The sequence below is a fragment of the Fragaria vesca genome, linkage group LG6 (genome assembly GCF_000184155.1).
Source record: "Fragaria vesca subsp. vesca linkage group LG6, FraVesHawaii_1.0, whole genome shotgun sequence".
Classification (NCBI taxonomy): domain Eukaryota; kingdom Viridiplantae; phylum Streptophyta; class Magnoliopsida; order Rosales; family Rosaceae; genus Fragaria; species Fragaria vesca.
Genome location: NC_020496.1, coordinates 37,692,276 through 37,700,987, shown reverse-complemented (window position 1 = coordinate 37,700,987; position 8,712 = coordinate 37,692,276). Strand labels below are relative to the sequence as shown.

The following is an 8,712-nucleotide window of genomic DNA, read 5'->3' as shown; positions in this document are numbered from 1 at the left end:
TGAAATATAAACCTGATACAAAGTTTTCTTGTGTTGTAGGTTATATGTAAATGTATATCTTTGTGAACTAATTGCACCGAGAAAACAAAATTTTTGAAAATCTTGTAAAATAGGATGTGATAGGAATAGTGAAATATGACAAGCGTTAAAAAATCACAATTTTTGGGTAACGCTCGGGTGATATCTGTTGTTTATGGATTAGTGATGCTACATTAGATTAATCGATATACAAGGAACATCTATTGAGGAAAACACCAAAATCAAAATCAAAGGCTTTTTATTTATATCATCAAAATCAAAAGGCTTGAAGCCAATTTGGAATATGCTATAGCTAAACTGTACTACTAACAAAAAAAGGAACAATCATAGACTAATACTGCTATGAAGAACGAGAGAGCTTTGCCTTATCCCGTGTCGGCTGCTGTTTGCGCAATACTGATTTCATGTCAACCCATGCTGGAGCTGCCGGGAGGGAATGCTTGAGTGATGAGGCACTTCAGTGAAGGGAAAATATGTTCACTAAATTTTGAGTTAAGGGAATGATTCTCTTCAATCTTCACTAGATTTTGGATTCAAGGCATCCAATTTAAACTTTCACAACCTGCATACTCTGAGTTATTGAAGTGGTTGAAGAGCTTCTTTATCTCCATCTTTGATAGAATCTACATCAAACTATGAGTTAGCAGTAACCACGTAGACTATATGTAAATAGACAAAATTTCACACGTGTTTTTCAGTAAAAGGAAATAACTCAGGTCATACTACAACAAAAAACACCACCTACGCAAAATAAAAACAACCCAGCAAGTTCTGAAACTAAATAATCAGTACTTCATTTCGTAATTTCCATGCTAAACTTTTTAACTTCAGCAGATAGAACTGAAACTAAATATTCTTTCAGCAAACTACACCTACCAACCAAAACTGAGCGTAAAACTCTACAAATTGCAGCAAACTTCAAGAAGCAATTTCAAACAAGTACAGCCAAATGGTACAAACTACAGACATATAAAAGGTATAAAGTTAGGGAAGAACCAATTTTATTAGTCTTAAACATAACTAGTAACATCATGATGCAAGGATCAACTTAATACACAGCACAAAATAGAAATGAACAACACAGAGAAGTAATTGTGCAGGTATAGTCTTACACCTATTACAACATTTTCTACCGCCAAAAATTAGAATTATGACTATTGCGATAAAAATAACATGCAACAATCATTCCTGGAATTCAAAAACTGAGCATGAAAATAAACTGAGACGACACACATTTAAAGACATGTAATGAATCCAGTAAGACTTTTTGTTGAACAAACATATCACTACATATAGGATATCCAATGAAAGTCTCCATGTAACACAACCAATCAATGAATTACTGGTAATACAAAAAGCAGTGCTTGTTTAATAATTAAATGAAATCAACTAGAGAGCCAATAGATCCATCAGCCAATAATCAATTTTCTTGTGCAATTTAGGGACCAAACAAGACAGAACCAAAGGACATGCATGAACTGAGAAGGTGTATTTTGAAGACTCAGTAAAGATTCTAGCTGTTTAATTGATACGGTGAAAAATCATCAAGGGAAGTGATGATTCAATGAAGTACCGGTAAGAACTTTTTCTGGGTTAAAAGGTTTCAAACCAACGACCAAGAATGTCATTCTTCATGCACAACATTTGTGTATTGGACCAGACTAAAAGACAGATGCTTAAGCAAGACTGAAAAGCTACACTGGATGATATATAGAGAGGTACATCTATCCAATGCCAGGAGAAAGAGCCTATAAAAGGTAGACCAAATAACAAAACAAATGACAAGATGACAACTATTACAGCAAGTGAGCACTATTACGTACTAACCCTGCTGTTAGTCCACAGTCCATAGCACCGGTTGATACACCAAGATTTGCTTCAGATCTGAGTAACAAAATACATGAAATTAGTGAATGTATTTGAAATCTGATATATACAAAAAATCTGCAGATGTAGACTACCAGAAAGAACAAATATAAATTGCTCCAGACAGACTCCGATTTCAGAACTCTTCATCCACCAAACTTTGAATGCCTAGTTGATCCAAACAACACATACATTTGAGGTATCCATAAAGAAGCCTGTTTGAGCATAAACAACCATTCGAGTGTATGCATTTACAAGAATTACGCTGTCACAAGACTGAAAAGGTCTGATACATTGGAAGTATAGAAATGAACATAAATTTCTTCAACAAGATAGAATGTCGGATGACAAGGTAAATGATGATAATATTTGGGCAGAATGATTATATTTTGGCAGAATTAGATACCAAGCTTCTTTATTGCCTACTAGATTTAGTGAATAGCCTATCAACTTTTCTAGAAACCATGTCATCCATAGCCTATTAAGTCTCAGAGCTTATGTATGCTTGTCTTTGTAAGCTTTCTTCAAATATCCTATATCTATATAGAATACACAAAATGGACATCAAAAAAGAAAGAAATAAAAAACAAATCATTGAACAGTTGTGCAGATTACAGATGTATCCACAACTTCTTGGCTTACATGGTAACCAAATGGCAACAAATAAACCGCCTTTACATAACCAATAGACTAGAGTGGTTCCCCCAAACGTTTGATTTGCCTAAATATGGAACCTAAAAACAATTCTGGGAATTGAAGACACCTCAATATACAAATCCTCTCTTTCTTTCTCTAACTAAAATTTTAAGCTAAACCAGACTCATAGGACAAGACAGATTAGAAGTTCATGAAAAATGATGCCCTATAAACCTGATAGTTGATGACTGCATTGTGTGCTTCAATATGTGAAAATATGTTTCAAATACAGCTGGAAGTGCATCTGCCTGCATTCTTCTCCGTTTCATAACATCTGGGGTATAAGGAACCTCCTTGTAATCAGCAGCAACCTGTGTATAGCAAGACCAAGAAACCAATGACTTCCGGAAGCTTTATCATATTTGGGAGAAAATACCGAAACAAGAAGATAGAGAGAAATCAGTTTATAAACTGATACACATAGCTTCAAGTAAACAGAAGCTAACCATACTCCAAGCCCTGTGTATAAATTTTCACAAACAACCAAACCCATGAGCATTGAAGGAACAAAATGATTTAGGATATAGTGCTAGCTAGAATCAAATATACAAGGTTAAAGGTTAGTTTATGATTAAGGAACTATCCATTTCAAGCATGTTAAGAGTTTCATCAAAAGTAGAAAAATCTTGATTGAAATCTTGCCAGAAAGAAATGGAATTCGTTAAATCTAACCCAGACCACATTCACATAATAGGAGGATGTCTGGGTGACTCATCCCTTTAGACGTTTAACCCAATCAATCCTTAACAAGCAAATTAGACACTAAAAATCCTTTATACAGTATCAATACCTGAAATCGAATCAGAAACTTCGATTCAATATAGTCGCATTCTTTCTTCGCTCCTTCCAACACCACCGACTCAACTCGGCCTTCGATCCCGTAAATTGAACTCGATGCGAAAGGCGCCTGAAACGAATGTAGAGCCGATATGAAAACGTCGCTGCCGCACAGACCGGATCGAACCCGAACTGAGAGAGAGGATATTATCTCAACCCTAAACCCAAACCCGAACTCTCTCTGTTTGCCTGATGTCCTCCATGGTCAGGTGGATTAGGTGAGAATGTGAGATGACGATTACACACACGCGAGACGCGCCAAGTGCGAGTGCTTCATATCAGAGGAAAAAATTTCTAATTTGACTGCCTCATTGTGTGTTGACGTCGTCAGCCAGACAACACCCAGACATGGTTAGTACTCCATGTACTGCATACACAGCAGACGTTCCCCTCTCATATATCCATCAACCCAAGTCTCTCATTTGCAAATAGAAAGCAGTCAACAAGGGAAATTCATTAGCAGAGAGATCAGTCAACAATGGATGCTCGACAGAGACATACAGTTACAGAGAAATCACAAATTACATGATCAACAAAATATCTAATCACTGTAAGGCAGAAACACAGGTGCATCATCTCACTGAGAAGATTCTGTTGGAAATATTGTGTTAAAAATCATATCTAATAAATATAATCAAATAATGAAATCAAGTAAACATGTAATATAAACATTTATAATATATAGGGGTTTCATAGTTTCTTTTAGCAAAAGCACACAACGCATAGTTAGCTGATGCGATCCACTATTCTAGAGTTAGAACACTCGCACTGCAAATTGTTTCCCTCTAGTTAATGCTTGGCCTTGTAAAGAAGCCAGACAATCAAGGGATCACAACAAACTAAATTCAAATGCCACCTAGTTGGTGATAGGAAATAAAAAAGGAGCTTAATTTTGAAGAATAAACATTTACTTGTGTGGAATTGCACATAATGAAGTACGAGTTTATTATTGATAGAGCAAACAAACAAAGCTACTGGGAAGGGAAGAAATAGAATGATTTCAACATAGGAAATAAAAGACAGATAGATAGCTAAAAAAGGCAGCAAAAAATTATAAGGAATCCCAATTTATTAGTGCCGAGTTGCATACAAAGTTCTGAAATTTGTTACAAACAAAGCAAACAGAGTGGAGACTCAATCCCACATACATAGCTGCTGCTGGAAGCAGAGCAAATCAAAGATGATACATTTGTTTTTGGTACACAATAAAAGATGATACATTTCAGTTTAGTAGCAACCAAACTTTGTTTGTTTTCTTTTAAATTACAAAGACCAGTAATTGAAAAGACAGCAACTCTTCTTGATCTTGATCTTTGGGATTGAGCAGGGCTTAATCTTGTTCCATGGGCATCTCGTATCGGCAGAGGGGACACATGTGGTTCCTCTCTAGGCACCGGACAACGCAATCTAGATGAAAGTAGTGCGTGCACGGCAACTGAGTGATGGGTAATTGTTGTTCAAAATCGTCCAAGCAAACAGCACAGGATGGCGAGCGTGCGATAACATCTCTGTCGAGTGTCACTTGCACCAAGGCCTGGATGAAGGATCTGCTTGCTGGAATCCAGTTAAGCCTAGTCGGAACCAGTGAATCCTCTCTGTCGATGATAGTGGCGTCAAGCACAGACACTAGAAGAGGGATCTCGGGGTTGACGACATCCTCCATCGCCTGAAACAGCGTGTGAACACAAGCAAGATGTTCATCTTTGGGCACACCCAATTGCGAGAGCTTTTTAGTGATGAAGGTTTCATAGCTCCTGTTGCTGTCGTAGTTGTCGGATAACTGCTTCTTGAAATTAGAAAACTTTACCCAGAGATCTCCTCGGGCGACATTTTCAATGGATTCAATGATATTTGTTTGGCGACACCTGCAGAACTGGATTCAATGATATTTGTCCTCTCAGTTCGACTATCTCCTCTTGCGATGCAGAGTGATAATAAGTGAAGTTCTCCATGAACGATCGCTTCCGGATCTGTATCGAGGCTTCTCCTCCCTCCCTCTGTAGTTTGAAGAACAAGCCTAATCCCAATAGTACAAGGATTTGGATCTGTGTATCGAGGCTTTGCCTCCCTGTGTATATATAGAAGGAACAACCTTAATCCCTCTAGGACAAGGATTTGGTCATTTGGAAATGACCCAGAGTCCGAACCCAACAAGGATTAGGAAAGTTAAAAGGAATCCGGAACTGAAACTGAAACTGAAACAGATATAGATGACCAGCTGCCACGGTGTTTTGACTGTTTCCCCTAAAGTACGGGGACCCGACCCGGCCCGTCCCCTATGTCTCTCAAAACAATCCACGTGTATTTTTTATAAAAACCTATCTCTCAAAAACAATCCACGTGTATTTTTTATAAAAAGAGAAATGAAAAAATAAAAATTAGTTTACAACTCATAATTACCACTAGCAAGTTTTGCATTTTATCATTCACACCGGACAGTATGAGGCATTTTCCATCTATTTTACCTAACAGAATCAAAATCAATTAACTAATAAATTACAGAATAGAGTTTCGAAGACAAACCATAAACCCTCTTTACCTCAACCGACCTAAACCAGTACCTTCTACCTGATATCAACCACCATGAGAACTTCAATCCCTCTAGATCCTGACGCAACATGAAACTTAAACAAGAACCTCCGCAGCCTAGACAAAGAGAGAACTGTAGCCGACTTGGTTAAGACGACCCCAACCTGATTTTTGACCTTATTTTCTCTTCTAACTAATATAGAAGCAAATTTGTCGGTCACCCTGATTTGCACATTAATGGTCCCATCCTATTAGTCTATTGACATGTGTCTCTTTCTTAACCACTGTTAAACAATTGATGACTTTTTTGTTCTAAATTTGGCTGATACGTATAGACTGTTTATCACTTGTACATTCTTTCTAGAAAACATATGAATTTTATGCCCTTTTATAAATCAAAACAAGGAAAACATTGTTGTTTAAACTATCATTTGGACATTCTCAGCAATCGAAGAAGTTCCCTTAGTCAAATTCTCGCATGCCACAAACAAGAATCACAAACAGATCATCCTTCCAACAATCAGGTAAGAGGTTCAATTTTCACTTTTACGATAAACAGATGGATACAAACAGGTCATTAGTAAAAGTGCAATATCAACTCTAATCTAAAAGACTCACTTTTCACTTGCCACTACAAGTATGGAGTGTGTTATACTGTTTGACAGTCAAAACAGTATGCTCAATATTAGCAGACTTAATCATCCTATTCAGATTGGACATATCGACAGCCATATGTTTAAACCTGGCTGAAGGATTGTCACATTGGAGTGGGACTATAAAACCAAGCAGTATATCCCTTCTTTCACCATATTGCATCATTATATATCCTTTGAAAAAATGAAGCTGAAGTTTTCAAACTCGATGTGTATGAAACACTCGGACTTTATCATATTTACTTGTGTGCTCTAACTAGCTAATTCATCATCTACCGAATCCAAATGCAGGTAAATCAAATTTAACCGAATCCAAATGCAGGTAAATCAAATTTAACCAAGTTAATTCTATCGCTTAAATAACCAGAAGAAAAAAAATTTCAGATACCTCGCAATGCAGTGGATTTGAATCGACTCCTTCTTCTTTTTGGATGTGGGATTTGAAAGTATCCTGGCCCCTTTCAGATTTCAAATTCAAATTCAGAGAAAAAGACTTGGACATTTTTTTTCTCTGATATGGTAGATTTCTCAAGTTCCGTTCTTGAAGTTACCAATTCAAGTTTGAATGAGGCTTCTCCTAGGACTGCGGTATCCACTTCGTTTGCACTCATTTGCTAACCACGCGCTCACCTTTCTGATTGGTCCACGAGTTCCTTCGCCATTTTAAACATTGGTCGTAGCTTCTTCCCATTTTTGTTCTCTGTAAATTCAAATATAGCCTCCACTTTCCTTTCCGAATGACCAAACCCTTGTGCTAGATGGATTAGGGATTTAACAACATCCAAAAGCAATCGATTATGGGGCATTTCACTTATCTTCATTATGGTGCAGGAGGAGCAAGACGACCTTATTGTAAAAACACAAGTCACAAACACATTTGACATATACAAGATGAATCATCATTTTATCGTACGTTATACAACCATAAGGACCAGCATCGATCGGGATACTACTCACGGTTGTCCAAGCAAACAATACAGTGAGGCGATTGTGTGATTATGTGACTTTTGAGTGTCACTGGCTCCAAGCGCTGGATGCAGAAATCCAATTGGGCGAAATTGGTAGTTGCGTCAAACACAAATTGGCAGTGTAGTTTGTTTTCTATTGTTTCTAACAATTGTAGCCACATCTTTTGTATTAGTGATGTCAAAAATAATTGAGTTTCTCCTTCCCTTCTAAACATAGAATTTTCACTAGAAATTGCATTTCATTGTGCGATGACTCAGTCACTTGTAGATTTTATGTTCATTGGTCCTTCTACATTGCACGGTACATGGTGCCTTCCAACAAAGAAAGAAATAAAGCCATAAAACTCCCATAACTTCCTTTCGATACGGACCATATATACCATCATTGATATTCTGAGCTTGTGGCTAGTCGAGTAAGGTCCCTAAGGTGCTTGTGTGTATGCCAGCAACAGTGCTCATTGATTCAACATGACAAGTTCATTCTAAAACATATGGGCAATATTCTACAAAAGAAGATGATGCTAGCTTAACTCGGATGCCATGCGAGATAGCTCCAACTATTATCATGGGCAAATTGGTGGCAAATTGGGGCTGGATTGCATTCTACGTACCTCCCAACATGCCCGTTTGTAGATCGAAGAGGAGTCATCGAATCAATAATGCTAATTCTCCAAGGAACTAATATTCGATCGCTTAATTCTGAAAGGGAAGACCCTTGCGCCTGGCTCCCGAAATTCCTTGATTCTACTACTTTTTACTTGGCAACAAAGTGCACCGTTGGGAGGCTTTTCAAGGACTGCATGCTTTCTATATCCATCTTATCCATTTTGGATTTCTTATAGAAAAGATATAATATGGATTAGATGATCATGGCCTTAATAGAATATATTGTATGATTTCAAATGTGCTTGACTCATGCGTTACTAACATATATAGGACATATATAAGTATTAGGATTTAGGACGGATACATTCCTATTTTATAAAGAAAAATTGATTATTGAATAACCATATAGTAACTTAATTGATACCTAAAGGAAGGAGATTGCTTCCACCCTGATCATTTTGGTGTTCATTTTATTTGTCTCTAATTCAAGACTATTTCCATTCCTGTTAATTGTTTCC

The 8,712-nt window shown here is 37.1% G+C and overlaps 1 non-coding gene across 2 annotated transcripts; it reads right to left on the bottom strand.

The window, feature by feature from the left end:
* Positions 1 to 262: 262 nt before the first annotated feature.
* On the bottom strand, positions 263 to 3,809 carry LOC101310337. 2 transcript variants are annotated; one of them, XR_185086.1, is made up of 5 exons: positions 3,392 to 3,809; positions 2,776 to 2,912; positions 2,001 to 2,073; positions 1,867 to 1,923; positions 268 to 662 (listed from the first exon to the last, which is right to left on the bottom strand). It is a non-coding gene; the product is annotated as an uncharacterized LOC101310337 (transcript). The 2 variants fall into 2 exon arrangements; XR_185085.1 differs by lacking the exon at positions 2,001 to 2,073 and having other exon boundaries at positions 263 to 662.
* Between the last annotated feature and the right edge of the window lie 4,903 nt (positions 3,810 to 8,712).